The following is an 18,788-nucleotide window of genomic DNA, read 5'->3' as shown; positions in this document are numbered from 1 at the left end:
ACGTTATCAGCCGAAGGTTAATTGAAAAAACGTGCAATTTTACTCACTTAGTCAATGAAGCTTTACAATTATTATTACTAGTGCAAAAATAAGTAGCAATATTAATATTATATTACTGGCTTGTATTAACTTCGTTAACTTCCCTTTTCAATTTTTTATGGGAACGATAACCCGTTAAACATTCTGGTACGAAGCAAGTTCTACTCAAGACGGGATGCGATAGATTTAAATAATATTGACCAGCAAAACCAGCAATCTTATATTAATTACGAATAATTAAATATTTTCGAAATTTTCACATTCATTTCAATGTAATAATAGCACACTTCTCTACACCAGCGTCGCCCTAGTAGCGAGTAGCGACAAACTACACGACAAACCAAGCGAACAAGTAAAATAACTATACAAATTTCAAGGTCGCCCAATCTCAATCCTATTCCTGTTTTATAGATCTCCATCTTTTTTTAGGTATACATCGACCTTTTTCAACAAAAGCCACCCTTCATATGGGTTATCTATTATAAATTTTATTCATAATGCACTAATTCACTAATAAGAGGTTATGAATGTGAATATGCCTATACATATATCGATATCACTTCTCTCACAATATCTCTTCGTCATTTTATTTATTAAACATAGAAACAGAAACAATTTTTTAACTTAGATAAAAGATATAGAATGAGATTAAATTTGTTTTATTAAATAATGATATTGTTTTACTACTTTACCAACGTAATTTTCAATAACTCTGCGAGTAGAATATCAAAAATATCTATTGAATGTGGAAATATATGTTGCCTACCTACAATTTGTACATTCGGAAATGGTGATTGAAAAGTACCGTGGTGAATTGATTAATAAAATCCTGTATGTCAACACCAGGGATATGGGTATATCATATCACTGGTAAATACTTGGTGTGGGGTAGGAATTATAGACGCATATGCGTCTATATTCTTTGATAATATATTAAGGTAATAATAATCTTGATGAGTCAAAAATTTAGTTTCTCAAATGTAGATGTCGGTAGTATTACAACGTACTATCTCGATTGCCTAGCAGACTCATATCCTCATGCTATTTGTGGTTAAAATTGGTTCATTAGAGATTGAACCCCAGTTAGCTGTAAAGGTTAATGCCTATACTTATAACAAAAGTTGGTGCAATGATCGAGGTTGGATTCTTTCATGGTTTAACCAGTCGGATGTTAGTGCTCCTGTTTGAGATCGGTAGAGTGACTGATCCCTTATAGGACGCTTAAAACGTCTGGTATGTTAAATCGATGATTGACCGCATGATGGATTGTTTCATGGTTTAAACAGTCGGATGTTAGTGCTCCTGTTTGAGATCGGTAGAGTGACTGATCCCTTATAGGACGCTTAAAACATCTGGTATGTTAAATCGATGATTGACCGCAGGGCAGGATCATACACCTTCCGTATTAATCATTGGGTAGCACACGTGCCACGGTATATTCAATTATGCGTAATTTTATATGCTTGTGCCAATACTAATGTTATAAGACTATAACCTTTCCAGCTTCTGAATTTTAATTAAATAAAATTAATCTTTTTACTAAGATCACAGAATACTCCATCCCAATCCAACAAAAAGCGAAACGGGAGGGCTTTTTCGCAATCCAAATTTCTTTGCGCATGTGCGAAATCCGCCATGTTTTAAGTAGTTTTGAATTTTGATGTCTTATTTGTTTATGTATTGAGAAGTGTTTGGTGTTTGTTTTTTAATAGTTAGTATAATTAATTTAGTTAGTTAATTTAATATATTTTTGTAATAAACTTATTGTGATGGCTGCACGAAAGGGAGGATTTTACTGTGTTGTTCGTGGGTGCCCATCGAAAACTGGTGAAGGAATTAGTCTTTTCAATACCGACTGATCGTAGCAGGTAAACAAATTAAATTTTAAATTCAAACGTGTTACAGATGTCTGAATGTTTATATTTTAGTTAAATACACTTTTTTTTAGAGCTGAATTATGGCTGAAAGCAGCCAATAGGTATGATCTGCTTTCCAAGCATGCTGAATTTCATACTAATTATAAAATGCCCCGAGAAACATTTTGAACCGGTGTACATGTCCAAAGGAAACACAAGGAAGACCTTATTTGAACAAGCACATCCAACGATTTTCTCACACAGCCAATATTCAGAACACACAGACGAACCCTTAAAGAAAGTCATAAGGCTGGAAGGTAGATACTTTTAATTTATTCACAATTATAGAGCTTTATTATAAAAGTCATATAAAAATCAGTATCTACTTACAACTATATATACAAAGTTGTTTGTTGTTTTTCAGAATATAAACAAGATCTGGAATTGAAGGAGTGAGTGGATGAAGGGAGTAAGTAACAAAAGTAACTTTTTGAGAAATTTAACTCCAAAGTTTTATTGCTGGAACTTTTTTATTAATCGATTTTTTTATTCTCACAGGTAGGATATGTATAAACTTTATTGTAAAAACAAAAATCCCCCCGATTTTTAAAAACTTATTTGAAAAATATATATTTGTACTTACCTCTTTTATCCAAAAACTTTTTTGTGTTAGAAATGATCTCTATGCCAAAATGAAGGGGGTATGTGGACTTACCTCCTTTATCTAGGATAAATATTTGCATTTTATTTTGAATAATCAGGAAAAAAATAACATGGATGTCAAGTAGACACTTATATTTTTGATTTTACAAAGGAATGACAAACACTGAATTTCTAAGTAGCTTTTGAATCAGTCTAAGGATATTGTACCACCTTCTTAAAATTGTTGTTGCTCTATGATGGCTTCATACCATTTATCCCTTTCTGGAATGAAGCAAAGCTGTTCTTTTAGATTGTCTACCTTTTCTTTGCTTAAGGATCCAGTATTTTGGATATGTCTTCGAATGTTGAATTCTTCAGGTAGAAGGGATGGGAAACTTTTCTGCTTGAGGATACATACCATTTTGAAAGGTGTGTAGTAATCGTAAGACTCCTTGAAAAGGTGTGTTCCAAAGACATCTACGCGAATCCACTTGATTCCAGTTTTAAAATTAACCTTTTCAGTAAGAAGATCTTTTTTTCTATTCATTAGTTTCATGGTCTTCATAATATTTGCCGTGTCTCTAAAGTGATGTTGCATGTCTATCACCATATTTTTCCTGGTTGAAGAAACAATCACATCACGATATTCATCAGGGATGTAAATGTTTTGATGTTTCTTTCTTCTAAAAAAAAATTATTTTGCCCGGCACACGAGTCCGTCCACAAAATTAGATGATCTCTTACTTTGAAGGCTGGATCCACTTCGATTGTTCGTAGAAAACAACTAAAAATTTTCGAGCTACCTCTGGAAGCTTGATTTTCCGTCCATGTACAGAAAACAGTTTTTTCCACATTTTTGGATATTATGTGGATACCTAAGTTGTAAAACCAAATTTGTCTAAGATAAAAGGCTTTGGAGGTACTAAGCCTAGGTAGGGGCATAGTTTGCTGTAGATCCAATGTTACATACACAGTGTTATCTGATTTGCTAGCAAATTCTCTATCTGCTTTTTGAGATTCAAACGCTGATTTGTAATTTTCAGTGTGCTCTTCATTACTTTTGCCAGAAGCGCATGTGCTACATGTATCGCTTTTGGGATAACCAAAAGACAGATTAAATTCATTATTAAAAATGAATCTCTTTTATTTGAAATTTTTCATTTCTTCCGTCAGTTCGGCATTTGTCTAGGTAAAGTTTATGCATTCTAGGGATCGAAAGTTGCGGTGAAAGATATTTTTTGTGAATATTACAATGCCTGGAGTAGTGCGAATCTTCTGCTGGGAAACTGGAAATATGCTCAATGACGTAAGCAGCAACTTCAGCAGGGGTCTTGTTAGGTCTGACTGCGTGTTTTCCCCTTCTGTCCGGCTCAGGAGCATTTTTCCCTGATTTTATTGAAGTTTGGAATCAGTTTTTCAAGCTGATTGCAAACAAGGAAATGAAAGCTCGTTTGCATACGGTAGTTTGCCGGCCACTATAACTTAAATTGTATTGGTAGGTGGCAGTTTTATGCTTTAATGCTCCAGTTTTCTTTCTCATTGGTTCCCTTTTTTTAATGTTCTTAAAAGATGGCAGTTTTTTGCATTTACATCTAGTTTTTTTAGCAATTTTTATTCTCTGTGGTATGGATGAAGGAAGTAAGTACTTTATCTTGTTACTTACCTCCTTTATTCACTAGACATTTAAAGTAGTATGGTCAATTATCTCCTTCATACGCTGGCTATCTCAGTTATTTTAAATCATAGAAGGCTGGGGATAAGTGATGGAAAATTTAATTTAGCACTTACCACCTTCATCCATGCGGATAACTCATTTTCTTCAAAAATGTCACTTAGTCCCTTCATCCACTCACCCCTTCAATTGTGAAATTGAATGATCTTTTATCAACCTTATATCTTATGGTTACATACTGAGTAATATTTATGTCATGGTTTTAGGTAAAACTGAAATATATAATGTACAGCAAGTTGCCATTAATGATGACAAACATAATACCAAAGAATATAGACGCTTATAGTGTCTATATTCTTTGATAATACTATACCTGATACTTTGATGGAAGAGTTTCTGGTAACAGGTAATTTTATTTATTGCTCCTACAACTGTATTATCCATTCAACTAATCACTAATAAGCATTAACATATCTACTTTGAACGTTTATATGTTATTTGGTTATTAAATATATTTTTATATTTCAGATGTTGATGTTAATAGGCAGGAAGTGTCTACTCCACATAGGCCCCATACTCCACAATGTTTCACATCAGCTGCAACACAAACCCCCCTCCAAGTTGTCTGGTGGTACACCCAGAAAAAGGAAAATGAGGTTAAAAATAAAAAATTTCTTTTTAAACACTACTTTTGAAGCAAATTACCTTCTTCCTATTATAAAAGAATGTATTTCTAAACTATTTCAATCAGGTTTATATGTGAATTGTCTTGTTAATGATATGGGATCGAATTTTCTAAAATTGAGTAAATTACTGGGGATTTCTCCAACTAACTCAGAATTTGATGTCAATGGGCAAAAAATTGTTTATATATTTGATCCATGTCATTTAATTAAAGCCACTAGAAATAACTTAATTAATAATGTTTTTTATTTTGATGACAAAAAAACATCTTGGTCATTGATAGAAACTTTTTATCATGAAGATAAAAAGCAGTTCTATAAGTGTGCACCAAAACTAACACACTCCCATATATATCCTACATCTTTTGAAAAAATGCGAGTAAAACTAGCATCTCAAATTTTAAGTAACACTGTTGCAAGTTCTATGTATACATATATTTCTCTTGGTATTCTTCCATCAGATGCATTGGGAACAATAGAAATTATTGAAAAATTTAATAATTTGTTTGATATTTTAAATTCTACTGATAAGAATAATCCTAACAAATTTAAAAATGTATTTGAGGGAACTGATTTTCAGATCAATTACCTAGATTCTATGATAGATTTGGCGATCAAAAAAGTGTTGGATTGTAACAATGAATGGTGTTAAAAAGCTTTGGGATAACTTAAAGTCTCATGATTTTAAATACTTAAAAACAAGAAGACTTAACCAAGACTGTGTGGAAAATTATTTTGGTAGTATAAGACAACAAGGTGGAAATTCCATCAATCCAACTCCCATACAATTTCAGAGGGCATTTAAAAACTATTTTGTCAAAATTTTATGCATTCTAACAAAATGAATTGCAAAGATGATTTAGATAAACGTTTAATGGATTTAAATGTAAAAAAAAACTTGTAGTCAACAATACTCTCCAGTGAAGGCTCTTTCGCTTCCAGATTGTGATTGCAGAACAGAAAAACTAACAACCCAAAATGCTTTTCAACATGTATGTGGTTATTTAATTAAAAAGGCTCTCAATATTCATGTTTGTCATATATGTATTAAATATTCAAAGGAAATTGAAGAACTAGATAGTAGTTTGTTATTGACACATTTTAAAGCATACAATATTGATAAATGTGATTATGGGGGACTGAGAACTCTAAGTGAGGACTTCGTTCAATTTATTTATAAATTAGAAATAATGTTTCGTTCTTCATTTGAAGATATATATATATATATATATATATATATATATATATATATATATATATATTTATATATATATATATATATATATATATATATATATATATATATATATATATATATTGTTATGATGTATTGTTTGTTTGAATGATGAGCAATGAGTATTTTTTAATAATATAGGGTTTTTATCGCGGTTCTCAAAGAATTAGTTTGTAAGTACTTTTTTAAATTATCTTTATTATATCTATTATGAAACACACATATATATCTAACCTTCTTCTTCTTCTTCATGTGCCTTGTCCGTTCCGAACGTTGGCAATCAACATGGCTATTCTGACTTTGTTTACGGCAGATCTGAATAGTTCAGCAGATGACAATCCGAACCATTGCCGCAAGTTTTGGAGCCACGAGTGTCTTCTCCTCCCTGGACCCCTTCTGCTGTCTATTTTCCCTTGAATGATCAGTTGTAGTACTCTATATTTATTATGTCTCATAACGTGACCCAAGTATTCCAACTTTCTTTTCTTTATACTTATTCCTACCTCTCTCTCTTTACCTATCCGGCGTAGTACCTCTTCGTTTGTCACGTGCTGAGTCCAGGATATATGTAATATACGTCGGTAAGCCCACATTTCGAAGGCCTCTATATCTATATCTAACCTAGCCAATGTAAATTTAAAATAAACTATCTTTAAATTGAAATTCTTATGAAACTAATTAAATTCTATAGACAATGTAAAATTTAAACAAAATATCTTCAAAATTGAAATTGTTATGACACTAACTAAATTATATTAACAAAATTTTGTACCTTTCTGTCACTGAATGCCTAAATGAACTGTTTTCCACTATATAGATTATAATCACCACTCAAATGTCTTCTTCTCAGCTTCGGTTATCCCTGTTTTTGTGAAATTACTTTTTCCAATTATCAGCTTCGACCAATTTAAGATATTTTTCTTCACAGCATTTATAAACCACCAAGCAAACCAGCAACAGCATTTATTTTATTCTTCTTTTCAATATATCAATATCCAATCACCAAAATATCATTTAATTTTAATATTCAATTAATACTTCTTCCATTATCATCATTTATACATAACATAATTTTTAATCTTCAATATTATTTTCTTTATACTGTTTCTTAATATTGATTTAACTCACTATATTGAACAATTGTAACTGATTGACTATCTGATTGACCATCGAGAATTTTGTTGGCATTTAGGCTTTTCAGATCAGAGTATACATTTAAATCAGTAACTTATATAAATTATAACATTTTAATTTAATAAATTACACATTTTAAACAACATATTATCATTATAACCCCACTTTATATTCGTAATTATTCTTAAACGTCACTTCAGAGTATGTATATCTGGTTGACTAGTCACATGGCTCACTTAAATATATCTACAACATCATAATTACTAAAAAAATACTTTTTATATGCTAATTTCTTAAAAATGCCCTCACATAAATATATTTTTATTAAATTCTCTAGTATATAACTTCTTAAAATAACCAAATACTTGTTATATCTAAAATTATCTAGTATATAACTTATAAATTATTTTCTTTAAACACCAATCATATCAATATATATATATATATATATATATATATATATATTCCGAACATATATATATATATATATATATACAGTAGACTCCCTCTATAACGAGAACTGAAATGACAGACTAATTACCTCGTTATAAGCCGATCTCGTTATATCAGACAATCATAATACTGTGCATACATATGAATCTGTAGTTTTCTAAACCATTAACTTCCTATAGTGAAGCCATTCGGAGCAATATAAGATGCTAATAAATATTGTTTGAATGGCGTTTTTGAAAAAAAGTTATTACTTTTATTGTCAATGAAATATATTAAAACATAAAAGAGTTGTTTACTTTTATTATCAATGATATACGTTACAACAAAAAAGCTGTACTTATATTTTTTTCCAACTACATAATGTATAAATCGTATTTTCAAGGATAACATAAACTATTGCTTCTGCAATTTTAAGAACTCAGTTATTTTTAACTGCTTTAAATGGTCCAGTATCATTCTATCATATATTTTCTAAAGATGTGAAACAGTTGTATTTATTCATTGTAAAGAAGTTTATTGCGGGCTGCAGTTAAGTTTATTGAGGGGCTGTTTGAAAAGGTATTTATTTATAGCCACGACCGGACTAAAAACGTAAGAAACACGTTTTTGGATCTTATTTTCTCTCGTTATAACCAAATTTGCCTCGCTATAGACGGTTATAGTTCAATAGAAATTTCACGGGACATCTAATGTATCTCGTTATAAGCGAAACCTCGTAATAACCGTGTTCGTTATAGAGGGAGTATACTGTATATATATATATATATATATATATATATATATATATATATATATATATATATATATATATATATATATGTTCGGAAAGATTTCCGCGGTTAGTACAATTAAACTTAGAGCTAAGAAGATTAATATTATTATAAAAATTAATATTAAACTCACCAGTCTTCTGGGTTGAACCGCGTCGATATCCATTTTGCCGAGCTTTCGACATCCTCTCTGATGTCTTCTTCAGGGCTTCCGAGGTCTCAGTCTCCCGAGCCCCCAGACACTACTACACTCACTAGTCACTTCTAGTTCACTCACTAGTTCACTACAGTGGTAGTGTCTGGGGGCTCGGGAGACTGAGACCTCGGAAGCCCTGAAGAAGACATCAGAGAGGATGTCGAAAGCTCGGCAAAATGGATATCGACGCGGTTCAACCCGGAAGACTGGTGAGTTTAATATTAATTTTTATAATAATATTAATCTTAGCTCTAAGTTTAATTGTACTAACCGCGGAAATCTTTCCGAACATATATATATATATATATATATATATATATATATATATATATATATATATATATATAATATATATATATATATATATATATATATATATATATATATATATATATATATATATATATATATATATATATATATGTTATAAAATTATTTATTCATTTACGGTTATTTTATTCTTTAAAATATTTTAACGCGGATCTTAAAAGTAACAAAATAAAAAGGGGGGATAGAAAATTGAAAATATTATCCCATGTTTAAATATTTAAAATTGGTGTAATTTTTTATCATACTTTGTTCAATATTACAATAAATCTTGTAGATTTGGTTAATTAGATTTTTATGGAAAAAATTTAAGATATTACAGCGAACTGTTATACAACGAGAATAAATTTTTAACTGTACGTAAATTGTCCTCATACATATACTTTGTTTACCAATTACAACATTTCTTGAATTTATTGACATATTTATGTCACATGCTATATTAAAATGCGCATATGTAACTGTTTATATTAATACATTTGTTAAATATTTGCTTTTTTGTACATATATTTTTTAAGTATCACGCACAAGGGGTGCTACTTTTATGGTAGCTCTACTTCAGTGATTTTTCATGTTTATTTAGTGTTCAGTATGCTTATTTTTTAAAATTAATTACTAATGTTCTGAAGCTATTTTCTTGTGGCATTTTAAATTTAAATTTAAAATGTCACAAGAAAATAGCTTCAGAACAATATTAAGATAGTAATTAATTTAAAATGCCACAAGAAAATTGCTTATTTTTTGTAAATCTATATTATAATCTAAGCTTCCTAAATAAACATTATTATTAGTATTAATTACAATAAATTTCTATTATTATTATTGTGTTTTATTACAATTTTTTACCCCTCCCTACCACAAATGTGATATATCCAGGCGAATTAAATGTAGTACTGTACAACCAGAAGTTTCAGAGACCTCAGATGCACAGAAAGAGAAATCGAAGGGTATACATGTATATTAATTACAATAAATTTTTATTATTATTCTGTTTTATTACAACTTTTAACCTTTCCTACCATAAATTTGATATGTCCTGGCGAGTTGAATTTAGTACAGTACAACCAGAAGTTTCAGAGACCTTAGATGCATAGAAAGAAATCGAAGGGGTATACAGTCATTCTAGCCGCAGCTACAGAGTTTTTACGCGCAGCGAAAATATCATGGTGTTGGAGGTTAATAGATATTCACATTCAAAGAAATTCCTCAACTCAACAGGAAACAAAAAAAGTCAGCAACTTAAGACAAAGTTAATAGAAATTTCAAAAGTATAATTCTATATTGATAAATAAAAAAGTCTCGAGTCAAATATAGATTTTGAGTGATGAAGTTTTTTATTAACCTTAAAAAAAAAAACGATAAAAAGTAATAGAAATCGACTGCTTTTCATCTCTATTTTGAAATTAACTCTCAAATTCAATCGCTTTTTATCGGTTTTTTAACGTACTAAAATACTTTTAGTACGTTAATTCGTTAAGTACGTCAGGAAACGTTTGATTGATGAAGTCAATAGTTGCTCTAGAGTTTTGAGCCGAACACCCATCCTGTTGGAAATAAACCTCCTGAAAATTAACGGGAAGGCGTCGAACTGCCGGAATGATCTCATTCTGTAAAATTTGGGCCCGTTTAGGTCTCCATCGATAAAAAATGGACGACAAAAAAATATGGTCGCCCAATATCCCAGTCCAAACATTTAACTTTTGCGGATGCTGCGTTCGCACTGCAACACTGAGCTGCTTATTTTTCCAAGAATAATACCTTGCAACATATATGTATTGTGTTTTTTATGTAATGAAAATGAAGATTTGTCAGAAAATAAAATATTTTTAAAAAGTGTACATTTTCATTCTGTTTATCTAACATAATTTCACAAAACTCCATCCGCCTAAAGTTATCTTCCGGAAACAATCCTTGTGTTTGTTGTATCTTAAAACAGTGATACCCATTCCTTTTGAGAACTCGCTGGACAGTTCGAGCATTCCCGTTTACTTCCCTAGCAATTTGTACCCTATTGCACGGTTCACTAGCTTCCACAAAAGTACAAATATCAATATCCCTGTTTTGACGCTCCTCATCGACAGGTCTAACACGTGATTCATTACCTTCATGACACTTTACAACTGTTTACACATCCGAAGTTTAAAAATGTTTAATAATATAATATGTTTATTGACCTGTAATATTGTACAGGTCAATAAAACAATGTTGTGATCTATATATATATATATATATATATATATATATATATATATATATATATATATATATATATATATATATATATATATATATATATATATATATATATATATATATAAGGTGGTCCTTAAGTAAGTGTACAAACAGAAACAGTAGATTCTGCACTTTAAAATATTACGATTTAAGCCAACTTGCTTTAATAAAATGTTGATATTAAGAAAGATACAGGGTGTTAAAGTGGAAATTTAAAATTTTATTTTTCGCTATAAATGTATTGTAATGTTTTTGGACAAAAATTTATAATTATACGCTATTAAGTAGGATAAATTATAATTTTATACACACAATAATGTAACTAATAGAGGGCGCCACATATGCCACATGTGTGGCATATATTTGCGCTTAACTTTTTTGATCTTTAAGTTACCTCTATTTGTGTTAAAAAATATTAAACATACATTATTTTTACAAAGAAAAGGTATACTTGTTAGTAACCTCAAAATTTAACCGTTTTCGCGATAATCGCATTTTATAAGTCAGCTGCATAATAATTCTTAGTTGTGATATTTGTGCGGTAAAGCACTCAATACCTGTAGATAAGCATAATTCAGAGTTTATTCTTATTAAAACAACTCAAAGATGATAATGTAACCTTACAAAATTTTTGTTATGGCTGCTAAATGTCTAATTGGAGAAAATGATCTTCATCTTCTTCTTTAGGTGCGTGTCCGTATTAAGACGTAGGCCGTCCCCCATGTACACAATTTCCCTCTTCTATCGCTTCTTAAATTTCTATACCTACTGGGGTTGTATTACTTTTTCTCTATTGTAAAATGCTGAAAAACCAAAAAATATGGTTTATGTAAGATGGTACACCACCACATTCTAGAGAAAAGGCGTTGAAAACATAGTTAAATATACCTTTTCTTTATGTTAAATTGGTCGTGGCAGTCATATTCCTTGGGAATGTGGTGAGATATTGATATAATTATTTAATTTATAAACAATCCCAAAATTTATTATTCATTACGTAAATTGTTGTTTAACCATTTTTATTAGGACAATTAGAAACTAAAGCACAGGTATTGAATAACATATATTTTCCTACATAAAATTGGCCGCTCGTTCTCCTGCCATCCTCAGAATTTTCGTACATCTAACTGTTCGTGAGAAAAATTTCCACTTGTATTCACACTTGTATGTATTCGCTGAAAATTTGGAGAAAATAAAAGTGTATATTTTGTTTGAAATTTGAATTATTTCGATTAAGGGTGACTTGCTGTTTAAAAAGAACATGTGGCTAGAAATTATGCACCATTTTGCTGGAAAATCGAAAATCTGCACACCATTGGATTTTTATCAAATTTGGTTAATCGGCTATGTTGGCGTCAATTTTGATCCGAGAGTCAAGCGAATGGACATTTCCTACATAAAATTGGCCGCTCGTTCTTCTGCCATACTCAGAATCTTCCTACATCTAACTGTTCGTAAAAAAAATTTCCACTTGGATGTATGTATTCGCTGAAAATTTCGAGAAAATTAAAAGTGTATATTTTGCTTGAAATTTGAATTATTTCGATTGAGGGTGACTTGTTGATTAAAAAAATCTAAACATGTGGCTAAAAATTATGCACCGTTTTGCCGGAAAATCGAAAAAACTGTAGACCATTGGATTTTTATCAAATTTGGTTAATCGGCTATGTTGGCGTCAATTTTGGTCCGAGAGTCAAGCGAATGGACATTTCCTACATAAAATTGGCCGCTGGTTCTTCTGCCATCCTCAGAATTTTCCTACATCTAACTGTTCGTGAGAAAAATTTCCACTTGGATGTTTGTAATTGCTGAAAATTTCGTGAAAATTAAAAGTGAATATTTTGTTTGAAATTTGAATTATTTCGATTAAGGGTGACTTGCTGTTTAAAAAGAAATTAACATGTGGCTAGAAATTATGCACCGTTTTGCCGGCAAATCGAAAAAACTGTAGACCATTGGATTTTTATCAAATTTCGTTAATCGGCTATATTGGCGTCAGTTTTGGTCCGAGAATCAAGCGAATGAAGATTTCCTACATAAAATTGGCCGCTCGTTCTTCTGCCATACTCAGAATCTTCCTACATCTAACTGTTCGTGAGAAAAATTTCCACTTGGATGTATGTATTCGCTGAAAATTTCGAGAAAATTAAAAGTGTATATTTTGCTTGAAATTTGAATTATTGCGATTGAGGGTGACTTGTTGATTAAAAAAATCTAAACATGTGGCTAAAAATTATGCACCGTTTTGCCGGAAAATCGAAAAAACTGTAGACCATTGGATTTTTATCAAATTTGGTTAATCGGCTATGTTGGCGTCAATTTTGGTCCGAGAGTCAAGCGAATGGACATTTCCTACATAAAATTGCCCGCTCGTTCTTCTGCCATACTCAGAATGTTCCTACATCTAACTGTTCGTGAGAAAAATTTCCACTTGGATGTATGTATTCGCTGAAAATTTCGAGAAAATTAAAAGTGTATATTTTGCTTGAAATTTGAATTATTTCGATTGAGGGTGACTTGTTGATTAAAAAAATCTAAACATGTGGCTAAAAATTATGCACCGTTTTGCCGGAAAATCGAAAAAACTGTAGACCATTGGATTTTTATCAAATTTGGTTAATCGGCTATGTTGGCGTCAATTTTGGTCCGAGAGTCAAGCGAATGGACATTTCCTACATAAAATTGCCCGCTCGTTCTTCTGCCATACTCAGAATGTTCCTACATCTAACGGTTCGTGAGAAAAATTTCCACTTGTATGTTTGTATTTGCTGAAAATTTCGTGAAAATTAAAAGTGGATATTTTGTTTGAAATTTGAATTATTTCGATTAAGGGTGACTTGCTGTTTAAAAAGAAATTAATATGTGGCTAGAAATTATGCACCGTTTTGCCGGAAAATCAAAAAAACTGTAGACCATTGGATTTTTATCAAATTTGGTTAATCGGCTATGTTGGCGTCAATTTTGGTCCGAGAGTCAAGCGAATGGACATTTCCTACATAAAATTGGCCGCTTGTTCTTCTGCCAACCTCAGAATTTTCCTACATCTAACGGTTCGTGAGAAAAATTTCCACTTGGATGTTTGTATTTGCTGAAAATTTCGTGAAAATTAAAAGTGAATATTTTGTTTGAAATTTGAATTATTTGGATTAAGGGTGACTTGCTAATTAAAAAAATCTAAACATGTGGCTAAAAATTATGCACCGTTTTGCAGGAAAATCGAAAAAACTGTAGACCCTTGGATTTTTATCAAATTTGGTTAATCGGCTACATTGGCGTCAATGTTGGTCCGAGAGTCAAGCGAATACACATTTGCTACATAAAATTGGCCGCTTGTTCTTCTGCCAACCTCAGAATTTTCCTACATCTAACGGTTCGTGAGAAAAATTTCCACTTGGATGTTTGTATTTGCTAAAAATTTCGTGAAAATTAAAAGTGGATATTGTGTTTGAAATTTGAATTATTTCAATTAAGGGTGACTTGCTGTTTAAAAAGAAATTAATATGTGGCTAGAAATTATGCACCGTTTTGCCGGAAAATCAAAAAACTGTAGACCATTGGATTTTTATCAAATTTGGTTAATCGGCTATGTTGGCGTCAATTTTGGTCCGAGAGCCAAGCTAATGGACATTTCCTACATAAAATTGCCCGCTCGTTCTTCTGCCATACTCAGAATGTTCCTACATCTAACGGTTCGTGAGAAAAATTTCCACTTGTATGTTTGTATTTGCTGAAAATTTCGTGAAAATTAAAAGTGGATATTTTGTTTGAAATTTGAATTATTTCGATTAAGGGTGACTTGCTGTTTAAAAAGAAATTAATATGTGGCTAGAAATTATGCACCGTTTTGCCGGAAAATCAAAAAAACTGTAGACCATTGGTTTTTTTATCAAATTTGGTTAATCGGCTATGTTGGCGTCAATTTTGGTCCGAGAGTCAAGCGAATGGACATTTCCTACATAAAATTGCCCGCTCGTTCTTCTGCCATACTCAGAATGTTCCTACATCTAACGGTTCGTGAGAAAAATTTCCACTTGTATGTTTGTATTTGCTGAAAATTTCGTGAAAATTAAAAGTGAATATTTTGTTTGAAATTTGAATTATTTGGATTAAGGGTGACTTGCTAATTAAAAAAATCTAAACATGTGGCTAAAAATTATGCACCGTTTTGCCGGAAAATCGAAAAAACTGTATATTTTTTAATTCGATTTTTCCTCTTTTCCGGCAAACTGGGGTTAAGGGATCAGAAAGAAACACATGTTTGGAATAAGCTGGACCAAGTGCATGTACCAAAACATTAAACAAATTTTTTATTTTGGAAAATTTGGAAAATTTTTTCCAAGGGGGTACCCTTGGATTTTTATCAAATTTGGTTAATCGGCTACATTGGCGTCAATGTTGGTCCGAGAGTCAAGCGAATACACATTTGCTACATAAAATTGGCCGCTTGTTCTTCTGCCAACCTCAGAATTTTCCTACATCTAACGGTTCTTGAGAAAAATTTCCACTTGGATGTTTGTATTTGCTGAAAATTTCGTGAAAATTAAAAGTGGATATTGTGTTTGAAATTTGAATTATTTCAATTAAGGGTGACTTGCTGTTTAAAACGAAATTAATATGTGGCTAAAAATTATGCACCGTTTTGCCGGAAAATCGAAAAAACTGTAGACCATTGGATTTTTATCAAATTTGGTTAATCGGCTATGTTGGCGTCAATTTTGGTCCGAGAGTCAAGCGAATGGACATTTCCTACATAAAATTGGCCGCTTGTTCTTCTGCCAACCTCAGAATTTTCCTACATCTAACGGTTCGTGAGAAAAATTTCCACTTGTATGTTTGTATTTGCTGAAAATTTCGTGAAAATTAAAAGTGGATATTTTGTTTGAAATTTGAATTATTTCGATTAAGGGTGACTTGCTGTTTAAAAAGAAATTAATATGTGGCTAGAAATTATGCACCGTTTTGCCGGAAAATCAAAAAAACTGTAGACCATTGGATTTTTATCAAATTTGGTTAATCGGCTATGTTGGCGTCAATTTTGGTCCGAGAGTCAAGCGAATGGACATTTCCTCCATAAAATTGCCCGCTCGTTCTTCTGCCATACTCAGAATGTTCCTACATCTAACGGTTCGTGAGAAAAATTTCCCCTTGGATGTCTGTCTTCGCTGAAAATTTCGAGAAAATTAAAAGTGTATATTTTGTTTAAAATTTGAATTATTTCGATTAAGGGTGACTTGCTTATTAAAAAGATATAAACATGTGGCCGGAAATTATGCACCGTTTTGCCGGAAAATCGAAAAAACTGTAGACCATTGGATTTTTATCAAATTTCGTTAATCGGCTATATTGGCGTCAGTTTTATTCCGAGAGTCAAGGGAATGCACATTTCCTACATAAAATTGGCCGCTCGTTCTTCTCCCATCCTCAGAATTTTCCTACATTTAACGGTTCGTGAGAAAAATTTCCCCTTGGATGTCTGTCTTCGCTGAAAATTTCGAGAAAATTAAAAGCGTATATTTTGTTTAAAATTTGAATTATTTCGATTAAGGGTGACTTGGTTATTAAAAAGATATAAACATGTGGCCGGAAATTATGCACCGTTTTGCCGTAAAATCGAAAAAACTGTAGACCATTGGATTTTTATCAAATTTCGTTAATCGGCTATATTGGCGTCAGTTTTGGTCCGAGAGTCAAGCGAATGGACATTTCCTACATAAAATTGGCCGCTCGTTCTTGTGCCATCCTCAGAATTTTCCTACATCTAACTGTTCGTGAGAAAAATTTCCACTTGGATAATTCCTATTTGCTGAAAATTTCGAGAAAATAAAAGTGTATATTTTGTTTGAAATTTGAATGATTTCGATTAAGGGTGACTTGCTGTTTAAAAAGAACATGTGACTAGAAATTATGCACCCTTTTGCTGGAAAATCGAAAATCTGTAGACCATTGGATTTTTATCAAATTTGGTTAATCGGCTATGTTGGCGTCAATTTTGGTCCGAGAGCCAAGCTAATGGACATTTCCTACATAAAATTGCCCGCTCGTTCTTCTGCCATACTCAGAATCTTCCTACATCTAACTGTTCGTGAGAAAAATTTCCACTTGGATGTATGTATTCGCTGAAAATTTCGAGAAAATTAAAAGTGTATATTTTGCTTGAAATTTGAATTATTTCGATTGAGGGTGACTTGTTGATTAAAAAAATCTAAACATGTGGCTAAAAATTATGCACCGTTTTGCCGGAAAATCGAAAAAACTGTAGACCATTGGATTTTTATCAAATTTGGTTAATCGGCTATGTTGGCGTCAATTTTGGTCCGAGAGTCAAGCGAATGGACATTTCCTACATAAAATTGGCCGCTGGTTCTTCTGCCATTCTCAGAATTTTCCTACATCTAACTGTTCGTGAGAAAAATTTCCACTTGGATGTTTGTAATTGCTGAAAATTTCGTGAAAATTAAAAGTGAATATTTTGTTTGAAATTTGAATTATTTCGATTAAGGGTGACTTGCTGTTTAAAAAGAAATTAACATGTGGCTAGAAATTATGCACCGTTTTGCCGGCAAATCGAAAAAACTGTAGACCATTGGATTTTTATCAAATTTTGTTAATCGGCTATATTGGCGTCAGTTTTGGTCCGAGAGTCAAGCGAATGGAGATTTCCTACATAAAATTGGCCGCTCGTTCTTCTGCCATACTCAGAATCTTCCTACATCTAACTGTTCGTGAGAAAAATTTCCACTTGGATGTATGTATTCGCTGAAAATTTCGAGAAAATTAAAAGTGTATATTTTGCTTGAAATTTGAATTATTTCGATTGAGGGTGACTTGTTGATTAAAAAAATCTAAACATGTGGCTAAAAATTATGCACCGTTTTGCCGGAAAATCGAAAAAACTGTATATTTTTTAATTCGATTTTTCCTCTTTTCCGGCAAACTGGGGTTAAGGGATCAGAAAGAAACACATGTTTGGAATAAGCTGGACCAAGTGCATGTACCAAAACATTAAACAAATTTTTTTTTTTGGAAAATTTGGAAAAATTTTTCAAGGGGGTACCCTTGGATTTTTATCAAATTTGGTTAATCGGCTACATTGGCGTCAATGTTGGTCCGAGAGTCAAGCGAATACACATTTGCTACATAAAATTGGCCGCTTGTTCTTCTGCCAACCTCAGAATTTTCCTACATCTAACGGTTCGTGAGAAAAATTTCCACTTGGATGTTTGTATTTGCTGAAAATTTCGTGAAAATTAAAAGTGGATATTTTGTTTGAAATTTGAATTATTTCAATTAAGGGTGACTTGCTGTTTAAAAAGAAATTAATATGTGGCTAGAAATTATGCACCGTTTTGCCGGAAAATCAAAAAAACTGTAGACCATTGGATTTTTATCAAATTTGGTTAATCGGCTATGTTGGCGTCAATTTTGGTCCGAGAGTCAAGCGAATGGACATTTCCTACATAAAATTGGCCGCTTGTTCTTCTGCCAACCTCAGAATTTTCCTACATCTAACGGTTCGTGAGAAAAATTTCCACTTGGATGTTTGTATTTGC

General features: G+C 31.7%; 1 long non-coding RNA gene across 1 annotated transcript; it reads left to right on the top strand.

The window, feature by feature from the left end:
- Positions 1–1,116: 1,116 nt before the first annotated feature.
- Positions 1,117–6,034, top strand: LOC140438168 (uncharacterized). Its single transcript, XR_011950449.1, has 4 exons — positions 1,117–1,907; positions 1,988–2,212; positions 2,320–2,377; positions 4,738–6,034. It is a non-coding gene; the product is annotated as an uncharacterized lncRNA (long non-coding RNA).
- Positions 6,035–18,788: the final 12,754 nt, after the last annotated feature.

This window comes from Diabrotica undecimpunctata, chromosome 4 (genome assembly GCF_040954645.1).
Source record: "Diabrotica undecimpunctata isolate CICGRU chromosome 4, icDiaUnde3, whole genome shotgun sequence".
Classification (NCBI taxonomy): Eukaryota; Metazoa; Arthropoda; class Insecta; order Coleoptera; family Chrysomelidae; genus Diabrotica; species Diabrotica undecimpunctata.
The sequence above is the reverse complement of the archived record's forward strand: the minus strand, read 5'-3'. Positions and strand labels throughout refer to the sequence as shown.